The sequence below is a fragment of the Pristiophorus japonicus genome, chromosome 12 (assembly GCF_044704955.1).
Source record: "Pristiophorus japonicus isolate sPriJap1 chromosome 12, sPriJap1.hap1, whole genome shotgun sequence".
NCBI lineage: Eukaryota > Metazoa > Chordata > Chondrichthyes > Pristiophoridae > Pristiophorus > Pristiophorus japonicus.
Window position 1 is genome coordinate 26,238,268 of NC_091988.1, and position 20,987 is coordinate 26,259,254.

The following is a 20,987-nucleotide window of genomic DNA, read 5'->3' on the forward strand; positions in this document are numbered from 1 at the left end:
CAGTGGGATGCGAGCCACACCCTGGGCGAGGAGGGGAAGGAGACCTCGAATACGCTTTCCGGCAGGTGCAGGATCTAACAGATGTGGTTCAGATGATGGCAATGAGTGTGGAGAGCATTGACCTTACGCGATCACTCCTGGACACCATCAGTGGGGTGGGTGATGAGGTATCGGAACTGTCGGGAGAAGTAACAACACTAACAAGAAATGGGAACTTGAGCGAGGGAATATCTCGGTCAGCTGAATCCATATCACTGAACATGAGGGAGGGAATGTTGTAGATAGTTCAAACCCTCTCAGTGAACATGAGGGAGGGAATGTTGCAGGTTGCTGATGCACTGTTGGTGAACATGAGGGAGAGAATTTTGGAGTTAGCTGCTGCAATAAGGGAACACGCCCAGACCCCACAGCCATTGACAGAATCAACTGCCACACCCACTCCAATCCCCAGACCAGCCTCTGAAGAGGCCCAAGCCGGGCCTTCTCGATTAGTGCCTGCCCACAGCCCCCATCAAGAAGTGCGCATTACCAGAGATGTTTGAAAGAATAAGCTTGGTACAAACCCAAGAAACCCTGCGCCACCGCCTGCGGGCAGAGGTAGAGTCAACAAGACCAAGTGCAGTGGGTGGTCTTAGAATAAGGTGGAGGCAAGATGAGTGCAGCCTTTCTTTGCTGCTGCTGTTGTTACTGTTGTAAATGTTCTCAAATTAAAAGCTTTTTGTAAATTATGTAAATTTACAAGTTTAAAAGTTAATAAGTGATCTTAGCATTTGTAAGTGATCTTAAGTGAAAACTTTAAAGTTTAATACAAGAATATGTTTATTAAAGTTAAGTACTAACAAATTTTTGTTAAAATTTTGAAAAAAATATTTTAAATTATAACGGAATCATTTACATTTTAGTTCCATTATTAACATAACTTTTGAAGTAAACAAGAATCATTTCCATTATTTGTTCCATTAACACAACACAAATCATTGTGCATGAAACACAGAGGGATAGTAAGCAGGTACAGCAAGTGATCAGGAAGGCCAATGGAATCTTGGCCTTTATTGCAAAGGGGATGGAGCATAAAAGCAGGGAAGTCTTGCTACAGCTATACAGGGTATTGGTGAGGCCACACCTGGAATACTGCGTGCAGTTTTGGTTTCCATATTTACGAAAGGATATACTTGCTTTGGATTCAGTTCAGAGAGGGTTCACTCGGTTGATTCTGGGGATGAGAGGGTTGACTTATGAGGAAAGGTTGAGTAGGTTGGGCCTCTACTCATTGGAATTCAGAAGAATAAGAGGTGATCTTATCGAAACGTATAAGATTATGAGGGGGCTTGACAAGGTGGATGCAGAGAGGATGTTTCCACTGGTGGGGGAGACTAGAACTAGAGGGCATGATCTTAGAATAAGGGGCCACCCATTTAGAACTGAGATGAAGTGAAATTTCTTCTGAGGGTTATGAATCTGTGGAATTCGCTAGAGAGCTGTGGAAGCTGGGACATTTAATAAATTTAAGACAGAAATAGTCAGTTTCTTAAATGATAAAGGGATAAGGGGTTATGGGGAGTGGGCAGGAAGTGGAGCCGAGTCCATGATCAGATCAACCATGACCTTATTGAATGGCGGAGCAGGCTTGAGGGGCCATATGGCCTACTCCTGCTCCTATTTCTTATGTTCTTATTACGAAACAGGTCCAAACAGTAAACATGGTCCATGCGGAACAGTGGCTGCTAAGCCCTCAGGCAGCAAGTGTTCATGGATGAGTTGCTGGCGCAAGGCTCGAGCAATCGTTAAAGGGCACCCACCTCCACCAGCATGCTCCAGGTAGTTACATGGCTTCCTCGTCCTCCTGCTCATCATCTGCATCTTTCTCATTATCAGCCACTCTCACCTCAGGTGGGTTTTCGACTACTACTATCAGCTGCTGCTTCATGATGGCTAAGTTATGCAACATGCAGCACACAACAGTGAACTGACCGACAATCTCAGGGGAGTAGAAGCAAGCAGCTTCCGGAATGGTCCATGCATTGGAAATGCTGTTTCAAGATGCCAATGAACATAAGAACATAAGAATTAGGAACAGGAGTAGGCCATCGAGCCCCTCGAGCCTGCTCCGCCATTCAACAAGATCATGGCTGATCTGGCCGTGGACTCAGCTCCACTTACCCGCCCGCTCCCCATAACCCTTAATTCCCTTATTGGTTAAAAAACTATCTGTGACTTGAATACATTCAATGAGCTAGCCTCAACTGTTTCCTTGGGCAGAGAATTCCACAGATTCACAACCCTCTGGGAGAAGAAATTCCTTCTCAACTCGGTTTTATATTGGCTCTCCCGTATTTTGAGGCTGTACCCCCGAGTTCTAGACTCCCCGACCAGTGGAAACAACCTCTCTGCCTCTATCTTGTCTATTCCTTTCATTATTTTAAGTGTTTCTATAAGATCACCCCTCATCCTTCTGAACTCCAACGAGTAAAGACCCAGTCTACTCAATCTATCATCATAAGGTAACCCCCTCATCTCCGGAATCAGCCGAGTGAATCGTCTCTGTACCCGCCTCCAAAGACAGTATATCCTTCCTTAAGTAAGGTGACCAAAACTGCACGCAGTACTCCAGGTGCGGCCTCACCAATACCCTATACAGTTGCAGCAGGACCTCCCTGCTTTTGTACTCCATCCCTCTCGCAATGAAGGCCAACATTCCATTCGCCTTCCTGATTACCTGCTGCACCTGCAAACTAACTTTTTGGGATTCATGCACAAGGACCGGAGGAGGCGGGGGTCCCCGATGGAGGGCACTCTACGCAGGGGTCCTCCCACTATTCATCGGGGACTTGGCCTGGAGGGTGGTGCACGGAGCAGTGCCGTGCAACAAATTTTTAAGCCGGTTCACGGACTCCCAAGCCGCCTGCAATTTCTGCGGTCTGGAGGAGTCCGTGTTCCATGTTTTTATTGAGTGCACGAGGTTGCAGCCCCTGTTCCATTATTTGAAGGGGCTGCTCCTGAAATTCTGGCTGCACTTCAGTCCCACTCTCCTGATCTTTGGGCACCCTGTGCGGAGGGGAGCGGGTAGGTCCGAAGGCCTCCTCGTAGGACTGCTCCTGGGCACGGCCAAGGATGCCATCAGCCGGTCCAGGCAGCGGGCGGTCGAGGGGGTCGTTCAACCTGACTGCCTGCCTCTCTTCCGCTCTTACATCCGGTCCAGGGTGTCCTTGGAGATGGAGCACGCGGTGTCCACCGGTACGCTCGCGGCCTTCCGCGAGAGGTGGGCACCGGAGGGACTGGAGTGCATCATCACGCCCGGCAACCAAATTTTAATTTGATTTTACGTTTTAAAGTTTAATTTGTTTTCATTGCCGGTGCTTTTAGTGTCCCCCTCCCCTTTTATAGGGGGCACTGGAAAAATTTGATTTTAGCGCCCCAAAAAAAACCCCCAAAAAAAAAGAAGAAAAAAAAAGGGGCCTTGAAAATGTCTGCTGTGTCACCCAGGTCGGGTGGCATGGTTTTAATGTTTATGTTTTTGCAGGTAAACTCAAAAGAGTTTCATGCACAAGGACCGGAGGAGGCGGGGGTCCCCGATGGAGGGCACTCTACGCAGGGGTCCTCCCACTATTCATCGGGGACTTGGCCTGGAGGGTGGTGCACGGAGCAGTGCCGTGCAACAAATTTTTAAGCCGGTTCACGGACTCCCAGGCCGCCTGCAATTTCTGCGGTCTGGAAGAGTCCGTGTTCCATGTTTTTATGGAATGCACAAGGTTGCAGCCCCTGTTTTATTATTTGAAGGGGCTGCTCCTGAAATTCTGGCTGCACTTCAGTCCCACTCTCCTGATCTTTGGGCACCCTGTGCGGAGGGGAGCGGGTAGGTCCGAAGGCCTCCTCGTAGGACTGCTCCTGGGCACGGCCAAGGGTGCCATCAGCCGGTCCAGGCAGCGGGCGGTCGAGGGGGTCGTTCAACCTGACTGCCTGCCTCTCTTCCGCTCTTACATCCGGTCCAGGGTGTCCTTGGAGATGGAGCACGCGGTGTTCACCGGTACGCTCGCGGCCTTCCGCGAGAGGTGGGCACCGGTGGGACTGGAGTGCATCATCACGCCCGGCAACCAAATTTTAATTTGATTTTACGTTTTTAAGTCTAATTTATTTTAATTGCCGGTGCTTTTAGTGTCCCCCTTCCCTTTTATAGGGGGCACTGGGGAAAATTGTGATTTTAGTGCCCAAAAAAAAACAAAAAAAGAAAAACACAACAAAAAAAAAAAGGGGGGAAAAAAAAAGGGCCTAGTAAATGTCTGGAGTGTCACCCAGGTCGGGTGGCACCGTTTAATGTTTTATGTTTTTGCAGGTGAACTCCAAAAAGAGTTTCATGCACAAGGACCCCAAGGTCCCTCTGCGCCTCAGCATGTTGTAATTTCTCCCCATTCAAATAATATTCCCGTTTATTGTTTTTTTCCCCCAAGGTGGATGACCTCACACTTTCCGACATTGTATCCCATCTGCCAAACCTTAGCCCATTCGCTTAACCTATCCAAATCTCTTTACAGCCTCTCTGTGTCCTCTACACAACCCGCTTTCCCACGAATCTTTGTGTCATCTGCAAATTTTGTTACACTACACTCCGTCCCCTCTTCCAGGTCATCTATGTATATTGTAAACAGTTGTGGTCCCAGCACCGATCCCTGTGGCACACCACTAACCACCGATTTCCAACCCGAAAAAGACCCATTTATCCCGACTCCCTGCTTTCCGTTCGCCAGCCAATTCTCTATCCATGCTAATACATTTCCGCTGACTCCGCGTACCTTTATCTTCTGCAGTAACCTTTTGTGTGGCACCTTATCAAATGCCTTTTGGAAATCTAAATACACCACATCCATCGGTACACCTCTATCCACCATGCTCGTTATATCCTCAAAGAATTCCAGTAAATTAGTTAAACATGATTTCCCCTTCATGAATCCATGTTGCGTCTGCTTGTTTCCACTATTCCTATCTAGATGTCCCGCTATTTCTTCCTTAATGATAGCTTCAAGCATTTTCCCCACTACAGATGTTAAACTAACCGGCCTATAGTTACTTGCCTTTTGTCTGCCCCCTTTTTTAAACAGAGGCGTTACATTAGCTGCTTTCCAATCCGATGGTACCTCCCCAGAGTCCAGAGAATTTTGGTAGATTATAACCAATGCATCTGCTATAACTTCCGCCATCTCTTTTAATACCCTGGGATGCATTTCATCAGGACCAGGGGATTGTCTATCTTGAGTCCCATTAACCTGTCCAGCTCTACCCCCCTAGTGATAGTGATTGTCTCAAGGTCCTCCCTTCCCACATTCCTGTGACCAGCAATTTTTGACATGGTTTTTGTGTTTTCCACTGTGAAGACCGAAGCAAAATAATTGTTTAAGGTCTCAGCCATTTCCACATTTCCCATTATTAAATCCCCCTTCTCATCTTCTAAGGGACCAACATTTACTTTAGTCACTCTCTTCCGTTTTATATAATGGTCCTCTCTATGATGCTGTGTGTCGCAATGTGCGACATGAGCCAGGTGGCAAGGCCGTACCCCTTGTCTCCCAGTAGCCAGCTCTGCCCTTCTGGCTGCTGCTGAAACATGGCAGATTAAATAAGTTTGAAATTTTTCTTTTTTATATCAGTAAGTAACCTGTTAACAGTGTTGTCACCAATTTAAGTGTATCTAAGGGTTAAGTCATGGCAGGAGAGCTCGGTCACGTGATATGCTCCTCCTGTGCCCTGTGGGAACTCAGGGACGCCTCTGGTGTCCCTGACGACTACATGTGCGTGAAGTGTATCCGCCTCCAGCTCCTGACGGACCGCGTTGCGGAATTGGAGCTGAGGGTGGATTCACTCTGGAGCATCCACGATGCTGAGAATGACATGAGTAGCACGTGTAGCGAGTTGGTCTTACCGCAGGTGAAGGGTCCACAGCCAGCTAGGGAATGGAAGACCAGCAGGAAGAGCAGTGCAAGAAAGGTAGTGCAGGGGTCCCCTGCGGTCAGCCCCCTGCAAAACAGATACACTGCTTTGAGTACTGTTGAGGGGGATGACTCACCAGGGGAGGGCAGCAGCAGCCAAGTTCATGGCACCGTGGCTGGCTCTGTTGCACAGGAGGGCAGGAAAAAGAGTGGGAGAGCGATAGTGATAGGGGATTCAATTGTAAGGGGGATAGGCGTTTCTGCGGCTGCAATCGAGACTCCAGGATGGTATGTTGCCTCCATGGTGCAAGGGTCAAGGATGTCTCCGAGCGAGTGCAGGACATTCTAAAAAGGGAGGGAAAACAGCCAGTTGTCGTGGTGCACATTGGTACCAATGACATAGGTAAAAAAAGGGATGAGGTCCGACGAGATGAATTTAAGGAGCTTGGAGCTAAATTAAAAAGTAGGACCTCAAAAGTAGTAATCTCGGGATTGCTACCAGTGCCACGTGCAAGTCAGAGTAGGAATCGCAGGATAGCGCAGATGAATACGTGGCTTGAGCAGTGGTGCAGCAGGGAGGGATTCAAATTCCTGGGGCATTGGAACCGGTTCTGGGGGAGGTGGGACCAGTACAAACCGGACGGTCTGCACCTGTGCAGGACCGGAACCAATGTCCTCGGGGGAGTGTTTGCTCATGCTGTTGGGGAGGAATTAAACTAATATGGCAGGGGGATGGGAACCAATGCAGGGAGACAGAGGGAAACAAAATGGAGACAGAAGCAAAGAACAGAAAGGAGATGAGTAAAAGTGGAGGGCAGAGAAACCCAAGGCAAAAAACAAAAAGGGCCAATGTACAGCAAAATTCTAAAAGGGTCAAAATGTAATAAAAAGGCAAGCCTGAAAGCTCGGTGCCTCAATGCGAGGAGTATTCGGAACCCAGGAGAAGGCTCTGAGCTAGGTAGAGTGGGTGAGAGCGCAGATGAACAGGACCCCAAGAAAAAATGCAAAAGGCAGGAGGCAACAGAGCAGAGTAGCACAGGGGTAAGTGTAAACCACAAGGTGATCGGAAGGGACAATATGTATGAAGATAAAGGGGCTGCAGGAGGGGTCAAAACTAAAAATCATGGTTTAAAAGCTAGTATTAAAACACTACCTAAACGCACGCAGCATTCTAAATAAAGTAAATGAGTTGACGGCACAAATCATTACAAATGGGTATGATTTGGTGGCCATTACAGAAACGTGGTTGCAGGGTGGCCAAGACTGGGAATTAAACATACAGGAGTATCTGACAATTCGGAAGAATAGACAAGAAGGGAAAGGAGGTGGGGTAGCTCTGTTAATAAAGGATGATATCAGGGCAGTTGTGAGAGATGATATTGGCTCTAATGAACAAAATGTTGAATCATTGTGGTTGGAGATTAGAGATAGTAAGGGGAAAAAGTCACTGGTGGGCGTAGTTTATAGGCCCCCAAATAATAACTTCACGGTGGGGCGGACAATAATCAAGGGAATAATAGAGGCATGTGAAGAAGGAATGGCAGTAATCATGGGGGATTTTAACCTACATATCGATTGGTCAAATCAAATCGCATGGGGTAGCCTGGAGGAGGAATTCATAGAATACATGCGGGATTGTTTCTTAGAACAGTATGTTACAGAACCTACAAGGGAGCAAGCTATCTTAGATCTGGTCCTGTGTAATGAGACAGGAATAATAAACGATCTCCGAGTAAAAGATCCTCTCGGAATGAGTGATCACAGTATGGTTGAATTTGTAATACAGATTGAGGGTGAGGAAGTAGTGTCTCAAACGAGCATACTATGCTTAAACAAAGGGGACTACAGTGGGATGAGGGCAGAGTTAGCTAAAGTAGACTGGGAACATCGACTAAATGGTGGCACAATTGAGGAACAGTGGAGGACTTTTAAGGAGCTCTTTCACAGTGCTCAACAAACATATATTCCAGTGAAAAAGGGCGGTAAGAGATCGATGACCAGCCGTGGATAACCAAAGAAATAAAGAAGAGTATCAAATTAAAAACCAATGCGTATAAGGTGGCCAAGGTTAGTGGGAAACTATTCGATTGGGAAAATTTTAAACGATAGTAAAGTATGACTAAGAAAGCAATAAAGAAAGGAAAGATAGATTACGAAAGTAAACTTGCGCAAAACATAAAAACAGATAGTAAAAGCTTTTACATATATATAAAAAGGAAAAGAGTGACTAAAGTAAATGTTGGTCCTTTCGAAGATGAGAAGGGGGATTTAGTAATGGGAAATGTGGAAATGGCTGAGACCTTAAACAATTATTTTGCTTCGGTCTTCACAGTGGAAGACACAAAAACCATGCCAAAAATTGCTGGTCATGGGAATGTGGGAAGGGAGGACCTTGAGACAATCACTATCACTAGGGAGGTGGTGCTGGACAGGCTAATGGCACTCAAGGTAGACAAGTCCCCTGGTCCTGATGAAATGCATCCCAGGGTATTAAAAAAGAGATGGCGGAAGTTATAGCAGATGCATTGGTTATAATCTACCAAAATTCTCTGGACTCTGGGGAGGTACCAGTGGATTGGAAAGCAGCTAATGTAACGCCTCTGTTTAAAAAAGGGGGCAGACAAAAGGCAGGTAACTATAGGCCGGTTAGTTTAACATCTGTAGTGGGGAAAATGCTTGAAGCTATCATTAAGGAAGAAATAGCGGGAAATCTAGATAGGAATAGTGCAATCAAGCAGACGCAACATGGATTCATGAAGGGGAAATCATGTTTAACTAATTTACTGGAATTCTTTGAGGATATAACGAGCATGGTGGATAGAGGTGTACCGATGGATGTGGTGTATTTAGATTTCCAAAAGGCATTCGATAAGGTGCCACACAAAAGGTTACTGCAGAAGATAATGGTACGCCGAGTCAGCAGAAATGTATTAGCATGGATAGAGAATTGGCTGGCGAACAGGAAGCAGAGTTGGGATAAATGGATCCTTTTCGGGTTGGAAATCGGTGGTTAGTGGTGTGCCACAGGGATCGGTGCTGGGACCACAACTGTTTACAATATACATAGATGACCTGGAGGAGGGGACCAGAGTGTAGTGTAGCAAAATTTGCAGATGACACAAAGATTAGTGGGGAAGCGGGTTGTGTGGAGGACACAGAGAGGCTGCAAAGAGATTTAGATAGGTTACGCGAATGGGCTAAGGTTCGTCAGATGGAATACAATGTCGGAAAATGTGAGGTCATCCACCTTGGGAAAAAAAAAACAGTAAAAGGGAATATTATTTGAATGGGGAGAAATTACAACATGCTGCGGTGCAGAGGGACCTGGGGGTCCTTGTGCATGAATCCCAAAAAGTTAGTTTGCAGGTACAGCAGGTAAACAGGAAGGCGAATGGAATGTTGGCCTTCATTGCAAGAGGGATGGAGTACAAAAGCAGGGAGGTCCTGCTGCAACTGTACAGGGTATTGGTGAGGCCGCACCTGGAGTACTGCATGCAGTTTTGGTCACCTTACTTAAGGAAGGATATACTAGCTTTGGAGGGGGTACAGAGACGATTCACTAGGCTGATTCCGGAGATGATGATAGAATAGACTGGGTCTTTACTCGTTAAGAGTTCAGAAGGATGAGGGGTGATCGTATAGAAACATTTAAAATAATGAAAGGGATAGACAAGATAGAGGCAGAGAGGTTGTTTCCACTAGTCGGGGAGACTAGAACTAGGGGGCACAGCCTCAAAATACGGGGGAGCCAATTTAAAACCAAGTTGAGAAGGAATTTCTTCTCCCAGAGGGTTGTGAATCTGTGGAATTCTCTGCCCAGGGAAGCAGTTGAGGCTAGCTCATTGAAAGTATTCAAATCACAGATAGATACATTTTTAACCAATAAGGGAATTAAGGGTTATGGGGAGCGGGCGGGAAAGTGGAGCTGAGTCCACGGCCAGATCAGCCATGATCTTTTTGAATGGCGGAGCAGGCTCGAGGGGCTAGATGGCCGCTTACTGTTCCTAATTCTTATGTTCTTATGAAATGTTGTCACTGTTGTAATGTAGATAAACATGGCAGCCAATTTGCACAGTGAGGTCCTACAAATAGCAATGAGGTAAATGTCCAGTTCATCCGTTTTTGTGATATTGTTTGAGGATCAAATGTTTGCCAAGACATTGTGAGAACTCCCTGTTCTTCTTCAAATTAGCACCATGGGATCTTTCAGATCCACCTGAGGAGGGCAAGGCTCTCGGGTAGGATGAACGCATTTTGGGTGCTCCCATGGTATCTTGCACGTGCATGATGCACGTCGTCACATACGAGCTGCATATTAATGGAGTGAAAGCCTTTTCTGTTCCTGTCCATTTCTGAATCCTTCAAATGGTGCTTGCAAGGCGATGTGGGTACAATCAATGCAGCCCTGTACCTTTGGGAAGCCAGCAATCCTGGAGAAGCCCGGTCATGCATCGCCTGGGCAGTCATGGGGAACTTTATGTCGTCATTCCCCCGGGCATATAGTGCAGCAGTCACCTGCCGAATGCAGATATGTGTTGCAGTTGTAGCTTGGAATGATCTGGATGCACAGAATCAAAGTGCAGCTGTAACTGACAAAGGAGTGCTCCTGACGCTTCTCGGTTGCAGGTCTGCTTTCACCAACTCACAGATCTCAGTTACAACTTCTTTGCGAAAATGTCGTCTTCTGACACAGTTTGCATCACTCAGGTGCAGGTACGAACGCCTGCCTCGATATATCAGACGTAAGGCCTCTTGCCCATCACTCCACGGGCTCTGAGGTTCCTCATGCAATGTAGTTGAACCAATTGTCTCCTCCACAGCATCATGCAAAAGGCTTACATAAGGTGTGGCATTGTCAGTATTGTCCCCATGCTTAAATTTTACCGTTGCAGACAAGCAGGACAAGGTTCTTTGTTCTCTCTCGTCACAGGTTTGTATGGACCACACCCAGGTCTGAGCAGGCGCAATGATCGGGAACCTCCCCCCGCCCAACCCCCCGTGGTACATTTGATGCATAGTGCAGTCTTGTAATGCCTTCTGATCGCTTTCCTCAGCTCCCCACCTCCCTCAGGCTTCTTTTGCAGCTGAGCCCCGAACATGTTTCCGGGCGCGGGACCTATTCTGCCGGCCGACGCTCTGATCCTCCAGCCCGGTTTGCAGACGTTCAGTGGTAGCGTGTCAGTTGAAAAAAAATTAAAACTTACAGAATTCCATCAAACTTCCATTTACTGTGTTATAAAGGTAAAAAAAAATAATCTTTATTATGTATATTTAAGTTTTCTTGACTCCCTCAAAAACTTCGCTGGCTGAAAAACAATGGCGTCTTTCTGCGCCGATTTTTCAATAGATGTTGCTTTTTCTTAACTCACCAGAAGGTTTTTTGGGAGTGGTCACATACGCCGTGAGAGGAATTTTTTTGGGGCAAACTTCCATAATGGACAAAAACTGGCACATACATTGACGCAAAAAAGAACTCACCTAAAAAAATCGTAACTGAGTTACACTGGTACACATTCCTTGAGGAAACTTAAATTTTTTAAACTTACGCCAAAAAAACAGCACAAATCGCAGGGAAAAATTGAGCCCATCGGGACTAATGCTTCATATTTAGTCACAAGTGTAACTGAGCACAACAGATTAATAGACAGGGAATTTAACTGAAGGACAAGTCAACTAACAGTTGAGATAAGGGACCAGTATTTGCTGGAGCGTTGGTCCTCGCGGCGGTCCCGGTTAAACAGACTTTACCCTGCACCCTTCAGCTCAAAGATTTTTTGTCCTGAAAGTTGCTGTAAAATGCAAGCTGATAATGGCACAGCGAGGCCAACAGGGCATCTGGCACCTTGGTGAATGGCAGGACCAACAGTATATCTCCTTAACCAGTGAGATTTAAGGATTGAGAAATAAACAGAGGAAAGACTGAGGAGGGTGAATTCAATCTCAAATCAGGTACAGAAAGAGAAATAAAGAGAGGGAAGGAAAGAATGAATTGAGAGAAAGACAGAGAAAGGAAAAGGTTTTAAAATCTTCCAACAGCAATTCACGACCAGAAGAATGAGACTCCACACTTATAATTGTTCACAATCTGGGCCAGAGTTGATTGGCAGTCATTCACAATCATCACATAATTAAAAGGATGCTTACACTATTACGAGACTTAACTTTCTTTGGCACGTTTAATGGGCAATGTGCAAATACAGAAACGTCATGAATTCACGGAAAGCGTTTCACGATGCTAATAGTGGAGCAGCACAAATCGTCCAGCAACTTGTGGCGATTCGCAATTCATGGGATACCTCTTCCTCATCACAAGTTGCTGGCCAACTTATAAAGCCGTGTGTCGTTTGCACTCTTATTTTTTTCAGCAAATTCCGGCCCATAATGTTACTTATAGCTGCATAAACTGACTGAAACAAAAGAAAAATTGCAGCCAAAAGCAGTTTGATAAATCAATGGGGCAATTTGTTGTCTCTGTGGCAGTTTCTGATTCCCAATTGGTGGTTTTGGGGGGAGTGGTTGCTTTTGTGTGGGTTGCTGGTTTATGATTGGGCAGCTATTTGCAGCAATTTTGTGTCAGCAAAAAACACTTAACAGGTACTGGTTATTTGAGTCAATTCGGGTCAACTGCCACACTTAGAAATGAAAGACCATTTTCCCACACACTTGCAAATACATGTACAAGACTGGATCAATCAACCAATCCCATCTATTGTCGATCACTGGATCAGCCTAATGGATATCAAAACTTCAGTACCAAAAGAAATTTTCACTCTATTCAGCATGTTGAAAAACATAATGGAATCCTTATGAAATAGAAGAGAATTCAGTGGTATTTCTTCAAATGATTCAAAAGACCACACAAACACTGTTGGAAGACACTTACAATATTTTATGACACACACATACATAATACAGGTACAACATCTGAAATCCGGCAACCTCTGGGCCGAGGCCATACCAGTTTTTGTGTTTTTCCGGATTTCGGAGAAGAAAATCCGACATCCCGAATCCGGCAACCTCGAGGCCGAGGCCATGCCGGTTTTCATATTTTTCCGGATTTTGGGTCAGACTTTAAAACAGAGTCAGGTCGGGTCGGGTCATGGGGAACATGCAAGTTGGGTCTGGTCATTCGTCAAGGCTTGGACGGATTGCACGTCAGACGACTTCATCTGCAATGCACTTCTCTAAACAAAATGTCCGATTTTCGGACAATAATTCCGGATTCTGGACGACTCCATCTGCAATGCAATTTTCTAAAAAAAAATGCCCAATTTTCAGACAATTCTGGCTTTTGGAATTCCGGATACCTGTACTGTCACCTTTATGAACATATGTTCTGCAATGGCAGAGATAGGACTGAATCACCATTAAACAACAGCTGAACAACTACAGGGGAAGATCTGAATGACACATGGTAGCATTTTTTGAACCGACTGAGAGTTTTGGGGCTGTCTCCCACCTGGAATTGTGTACTGTATTTCATTTTCTTGACTCAGCAAAAACAAATGTAAGCACATTTTACCTGTCATTTGCATTATACAAATCCATCTCAATCATCCTTTTGGCAAGCTACTCCTGGCTTCAAACTTAGATCGTGCATCGTGTCTCCATGCAGATAATTTTTTAAAAATCCTAGTTTTAAAATATATATTTAATTTGTTACAATTACACAGTAATCAGGGCCCAGTGGCTCAAATATCATAAAAATCCAAATACACTCTGAAAACTATCCAGTTCTGGTCACAAAAAGGGAGAGAAGAGTCACAAGGCTGAACCATGGTCTCAAGATATAAGTAAACACGGGCTACTTCCACCTCTAATATCACCGGTCTCCATCCCTGCCTCAGCGTATCTGCTGCTGAAACCCTCATTCATGCTTTTGTTACTTCTGGACTCGAGTATTCCATTACTCACCTGGCTAGCCTCCCATTTTCCATAAACTGGATCACATCCTAAACTCTACCCCATCCCCGTTTTTTAACCCATATCAAATCATGACCCCCGGTGATCTCTGATCTACTTTGGTTCCTGGTCTACCAATGCCTCGAATTTAAAATTGCTCCATGACCTCACCCCACTACAACTCTAACGTCCTCCATTTCTTATAATCCTCCAATAACTCTGCATTCCTCCAATTCTGGCCTCTTGTGCAACCTCCCCACTCCCTTCGCACCTCTAGTCGTGGCAGTTTAGGCTTTAATCTCTGGCATTCCCTCCCTAAATCGCTCCGCCTCTCTTTTTTTCCTTTGACCAACCTTAAAACCTACCTCTTTGACAAGCGTTAGTCACCCATCCTAATATCTCCTTCTTTGGCTCAGTGGCAATTCCTGTCTGATTATGCTCCCAATTAAAGGTCTTGGTACATTTTCCTACATTAAAAGTTTTATATACATTCACATTGTTGCTGTTGAAAGATTAGAGAAGCTTTTAACTGCAAAAAGGGGTGTCTGGAGGGGTGATCTTCTGGAAGCAGTAGATAAGATAAGATAATAAATAGTATGGAAAAGATGAATTCATAAAATTGCATCAAATCAAGTTGCACGAGTCAGACAATAGGACATGGGTTCAATTTAATAAAAGGCATTTAGAATTGATGTCAGTAAAGCAAGCATAAATACTGGATTAATTTAATTTAAAAAAAAACTATGCTGCAATATGGGAAAAGGGAAACTTAAGTCTTTTTTGATGGATGTACAAAATGGGCCGCACGGTTTTCCTCATCCATAAATATTGTGTGAATACTTGGACTACGGCTTTGGAATGGGATCATGTGCTGCTGGTGTAGTAAATATGGTCCTGGAGTACAAAGACCAAGGGTTAGATTTTCACCAACTTTTCGCCGCGATTTGACTCTCCGCGGCGAAAATCTGGTCGGCAGAATCCTCGGGCACCTCTTTGTGGCGGCGCTTCCATGTACTGCCGGGGAGAGATGCAATGACGCGGATTGCAATTGCTTCGCACTTTCAGCACTCTCCCAACCCTTACATCACACCCAGAAAGTCGACAGGGTCAAACCTGTCGGTGTAGCCCTGCCAGCAGCGGTAAGTATGAAGACCTGCAGAAAGGTAAAAGTTGAAAGTTTTTTTTGTGATTATTTTTCAACGATTTAGTAGGCAAGGTTTTTTTAAAAAAAATGTTGTGCGTAATTTCCCCCCACCCCCACTCCCAAGGCCTCTTTCGCAGCGCGACCGGCCCCGGATTAAAGTTGCCGAAAATCGCAGTTTGTGCCGCGAATCCTCGTGCAACGCCAACTTTACCGATGCGTAAAGGCCAAATGTTAGGCCTAAAAATGAGCTCGGAGCAAAAACGGTAATTTGAGCGTAAAGCTACTGTTTGCCGATAACCAAAAATCTAACCCCAAGTTCTGGTCTGATCATAGCTTCTCCACAAGTGGATCTCCACACAATGTTAATTCCAGACAGAGTGGGGTATATTTTGCGTGGTTCGAGATGGCATGGGAAGGGAGATTTGAATACAATTTGCTTTCAGGTGACATCATCAACTGGGACAAAGGGTTGTTGTTTTTAAATGGACAATATCAATTAAGAAGAACTTCAAAAGAAATGTCCATGTCCAGACTGCCTGACCAGCAGTTCTGTAACTGAAAACATGGATTGCAAGGCAATGTCAAGTGTATAGATGTTCCCTTTCAGAAGATTTATAACTATATGGAGATTCAATTAAACATAATTCATCTCCAACTGTGAAAAATGCAAAGTTCTTTAATCCTCAAAAATCAGAGCAAATACAATATCCAATTTTATTTGCGAAACCACATAACATGCAAATATTTTTAAAATACTTGAAATTCGCCAGCCTAACACACGTTTTAACGCGATTATTTTTCGTGTCAAAAGTGCTTTTTTTTGTCGTTAAAAGAAATCTCATAAAATTCCCCAAAGGTTAAGAATGACGCTTTCCAAATATTGCCAAAAAGCAGATCGTCCTTTGTAAAAAAAAAAATGCACTGCCTAAATTTGCCCATTTGGAGAACCGGTACTGGGGTGAAAAAACAACGCATGAGAAAAGCAGGCGTTGCAACCTCAGAATCGTCGGTAAGTAGGAAGACCTACAAAAAAAGTAAGTTGAAGATTTTTTTTTTAATTCTTTCAGCGACTGATTACGTAAGGGTATTTTTAATGTTTTCTGATTTTTAATTTTTTTTATTTTTTGAAATTTGTTGTGTGTTTTATTGGCCTCACGGTAAAGTTATCCAGGACAGTGGTTTCCAAATGAATCCTCCAGCAACGGCAATTTTTATCGACTAACGTATTTTTTTTGCCAATTTTACCCCCTTAAAAAAAAGTTTTAAAAAAATATTCGGATCAGATACAAACTGAACTCCAACCAAAACCTGCCTAAATATCTCTCAATAATTAACTAGTTTAGTTGCCATATATTATATTGCCTTGATCAAAAGATATTACAGCAGATGGTTAAGACAAGTGCAGGTGCAAACAGTCTGCAGCACCAACAGTTCACTGATTACGCTGGTTGTTGTTGGCATTGCAAATAATTCATTTCAACAGCACCATAATTATTGGAATGGGGTACCACTTCTGTGAACTTTGCTCTGCTTGATAAATGTCTGGAATTTCATTTAATCTGCCTCTAATTGGACATTGCCCTTCCCACTGTAAAAGTGAATTGCTCCTGAACATTACACATTTCCAAATATGATTCATGATGAAACAAGTCACTTTGCAGCATTTATTAAACATGCATTGAGGATTGTGTGTCTTACTGACACATTACAGACAACTTGGTACCAAGAAAATTATCTCTTGTAGCACTATTCGGATACAATGCAAAGCCTAAGTTACAGTAATGATTTATTGTAAAATCTGGAAGGTATTTACAATTATGCATGTATTTAAATTGCTACAAAAAAAGTATAGTTGGAGAAAAGTTCAGAATTTTGCAGTGAAAATACCTTTATTAATAACAAAGTACAATTTGTATACATGTGAAGATATACCTTCTGAACATGTGTACTGAGAACACAAGCAGAATTGTTTAGCTTCATGAATGTTGACATTTTACCTTCCTTTACAGATCCTGCCCAACTTTGAGTGTTTGCAGCATTTTCTGTCTTTGTGTCTGATTTCCAGGATCTGCAATACTTTATTTTTTTATGGGCAAAAGGAGTGTTCGAATACAGCAGATAAAAGCTTGCTTAACAATGTTTGCATTGTGACAGAACCAAGTGATCTTTTTGTGTATAGGAACATAGAAACAGGAACAGGCCACTCAGCCGCATGAGCCTGTTTTGCCATTCTTAGAATCATAACAGCACAGAAGGAGGCCATTCGAGCCCCTGCCTGCTCTCTGCAAGAGCACTTCAGCTAGTCCCACTCCCTGTCCTTTCCCTGTAGCCCTGCAAATATTTTTCCTTCAGGTACTTATCCAATTCCCTTTTGAAAGCCACGACTGAATCTGCCTCCACCACCCTTTCAGGCAGTGCATTCCAGATCCTAAACACTCGTTGCGTAAATCTTTTTTGCCTCACATCACATTCGGTTTTTCTACCAATCACTTTAAATTTCCTCTGGTTCGCAGCCCTTCCGCCAATGGGCTTCTCTCTTTCTAGTCTGTCTAGACCCGCTCATGATTTTGAACGCCTCTATCAAATCTCCTCTCAACTTTCTCTGCTCTAAGGAGAGCAACTCCAGCTTCTCCAGTCTACCCAAGTAACTGAAGTCACTCATCCCTGGAAGCATTCTTGTAAATCTTTTCTGCACCCTCTCCAAGGCCTTCACATGCTTCCTAAAGTGCGGTGCCCAGAATTGGACACAATACTTCAGTTGGGGCCGAACCAGTGTTTTATACAGGTTCACCATAAAATTCCTTGCTTTGTACTCAATATCTGTATTTATAAAGCCCAGGATCCCGTATGCTTTTATAACCGCTTTCTCAACCTGCCCTGCCACCTTCAACAATTTGTACACATATACCCCCAGGCCTCTCCATTCATGCACCCCCTTTAAAATTGTACTGTTTAGTTTATATTGCCTCTCCTCGTTCTTCATACAAAATGTATCACTTCGCACTTTTCTGCGTTAAATTTCATCTGCCACGTGTCCGCCCATGTCCTCTTGAAGTCACCTGAAAATTTTGAAATTGTGTCCTGCACACCCAAGTCATAAATATATGTCAAGAAAAGCAGTGGCCCTAGTACCGACCCCTGGGGACCACCATGGTATATCTTCCTTCAGTCTGAAAAACAACCGTTCACCATTACTCTGTTACCTGTCATTTAGCCAATTTCATATCCATGCTGCCACTGTCCCTTTTATTCCACGGGCTTCAACTTTGCTGGCAAGCCTATTATGTGGCACTTTATCAAACACTTTTTTGGAAGTCCATGTACATCACATCAACTGCATTGCCCTCATCAACCAGTTGTGTTAACTCATCAAAAAACTCAATCAAGTTAGCTAAACATGATTTGGCTTTCACAAATCTGTGCTGGCTTTACTTAATTAATCCATACTTGTCCAAGTGACTGTTAATTTTGTCCCTGATTATCGTTACTACAAGCTTCCCCACTACCAAGGTTAAACTGACTGGTCTGTAGTTGCTGGGTTTATTCCTTACACCCTTTTTTGAACAAGGGTGCAATTCTCCAATCTTCTGGCACCACCCCCGTCTCTAAGGAGGATAAGAAGATTATGGCCAGTAACTCCGCAATCTCCATCCTTGCCTCCCTCGGCATCATAGGATGCATTCCTGGTGACATATCTACTTTAAGTGCAGCCAGCCTTTCTAGTACCTCCTATCAATTTTTATCCCATCCAGTATTTCAACTACCTCCTCTTTCACTGTGACTTTATGTCAGCATCTTCTTCCTTGGTAAAAACAGATGCAAAATACACATTTAGTACCTCAGCCATGCCCTCTGCCTCCATGCGTAGGTCTCCTTTTTGGTCCTTAATCGGCCTCACCTCTCCTCTTACTATTTATTATTTATATGTCTAGAGAAGACTTTTGAATTCCCTTTCATGTTAGCTGGCAGTCTATTCTCATATTCTCTCTTTGCCCCTCTTATTTCCTTTTTCACTTTCCCTCTGACTTTCGATATTCAGCCTGGTTCTCACTTGTATTCTCAACCTGACATTGGTCATTGGCGCTTTTTCTGCTTCATTTTACTCTCTATCTCTTTTGTCTCCAAGGAGCTCGGTCTTTGGTTGCCTTACCTTTTCTCTCGTGCGACTATACCTCGACTGTAACCTAACCATCTCTTCTTTAAAGGCAGTCCATTATTCAATTACAGTTTTGCCTGTCAATTTTAGATTCCAATTTACCGGGGGGGGGAAGGGTGAAGAGAGTTGGAGGATTTTCCAAAGCACTAAACACTTTCACAACAATAAAGAAGCATAAGTACATTTAAAGCACGAAACAAAGCACAAAAAGTAATAAGCAATTAAAAAAATAGAAGGAACCCTGAATCTAAAGCACCAAGACCAAAGTAATAAGCAACCAATCAATAATAAATAAAAAATAGAAGTCTTATCTTTATGTGAAGGGAAGGTGTTTCTGTCAGTGTCTCTCTCTCTGTCTCAGTCAGTGTCTCTCTCTGTTTCTGACAGTGAGGGATTGGGGGGGGGGGGGGGGTGGGGGAGGCTGACTAGGACCCTGGTAAGACATTTAATCTCCTGGGAGAGGCAAAAAAAAGTGTGAAAAATCCAGGGCCAATAAGGGGGGGGGGGGGGGGTGGAAGAAACACAAATTCCTCTCCAACCCTCTCGGATGATCAAAACATTCCAGATAATCACATGGACCACTTACCTGTAAAGTCACTTACTTTCTATATGATGCAATCTCAGTCAATCAACCATGACTCTGCTCCCAATCTGAACAATTCTGCTTCCATCCATCCACTATTTTTTTCTCCCCATTGTAAAGTTCTATCTGTCAAACAGTATTTCCCCCCCATCCAAACCCAATTTGCTTTCTACCACCCACTCTATTTTCGCCCCTTCTTCCTCTACACTTGATTCCGCTTAATACATCAACTCTTCCCGATACTGTACACTTCCTATAAGTGTGTCACATCTTAGGATTTTTTGACGTTGTTCCAAGGAAAGGATCTAGAAATTAGTTAATTTAAATTGTGATATGTTAAAGCTTGCTTCACAGGAGAGTAGGACTGGCAAGTGTGTATTAGGTTTCCCACAGCCTGGTACCAATAAAAGACAGTTTGACATTCAAGCATCCATTCAATGTTGCTAGAACAACCCGATTCATTTGAAATATATATGGCAATTGCGAGGTAGGCTGGTGGACTCCGCTCTTTTTTGTGGGGAAGGTGGGAAAGGAGGGGGGTGGGGTGCGAGTCAGTTTTGATTATGGGCAGGCTTTAAAAAAAAAATGAAACAGAGAGTCACAAAGTCAGTCAGGTAGCAATGTACTGCTTAAAGCTTAAAAAAAAAAGATAGGAGGCTGCAGGGAAGACAGTCAATAAAGCTATTTAACTTTTTTTTTTGCACAGCATTGCGCAGTTCTGCAATAATCTTGCACCCGCCTGCACTAGTATATTGCCTTCAGATGTGGAAGTATGAAGTATTCCTCCCAGCAGGGTCACTGCGTGCAGACACTTTATTGCCGAGAGGCGTACAACCGTTTATTAATAAATAAACAAGCAGCTCCGTGCCCATGAAACCTCATTCAGCCCGCACCCCCTCCACCCCCCCCCCACCCCCCACCCATACCACTTTGTGGTTATTTTGTATATTTTTAAGAGTTTTATGTTTAAAGTGCATTGCCAATTGTGCTATTTATTATTTGCAGGCTTTATGAAACATTAGAACAAAATAATCCCACTGACCGGATTCTACTGCTCATGCACAATCACGGCAATCCCGATCCTACTGCACATGTCCAGCGTCCCGGCACTATTTCCAGCACAGGACACTGGCTCTGCCCACAGACCCAGTCGCCACGCCACGCCAGCAACAAGGCGGCCTGGGACAACGGCCAAAATCGGCCCGAAGATTTTTGCCGCACTTCCAAGCATGGAAAACTGCCGCACCTCTGGCATGTACGCCAAAAATCTCCAGTGGCCAAAAT

At 44.2% G+C, this 20,987-nt stretch overlaps 1 protein-coding gene across 1 annotated transcript in view; it reads right to left on the bottom strand.

Annotated features, from left to right (window-relative positions):
* LOC139276752 (receptor-type tyrosine-protein phosphatase gamma-like) overlaps positions 1–20,987 on the bottom strand; it is an 824,375-nt gene that overhangs the window by 760,915 nt on the left and 42,473 nt on the right. The gene's annotated exons all lie outside the window — the stretch shown is intronic.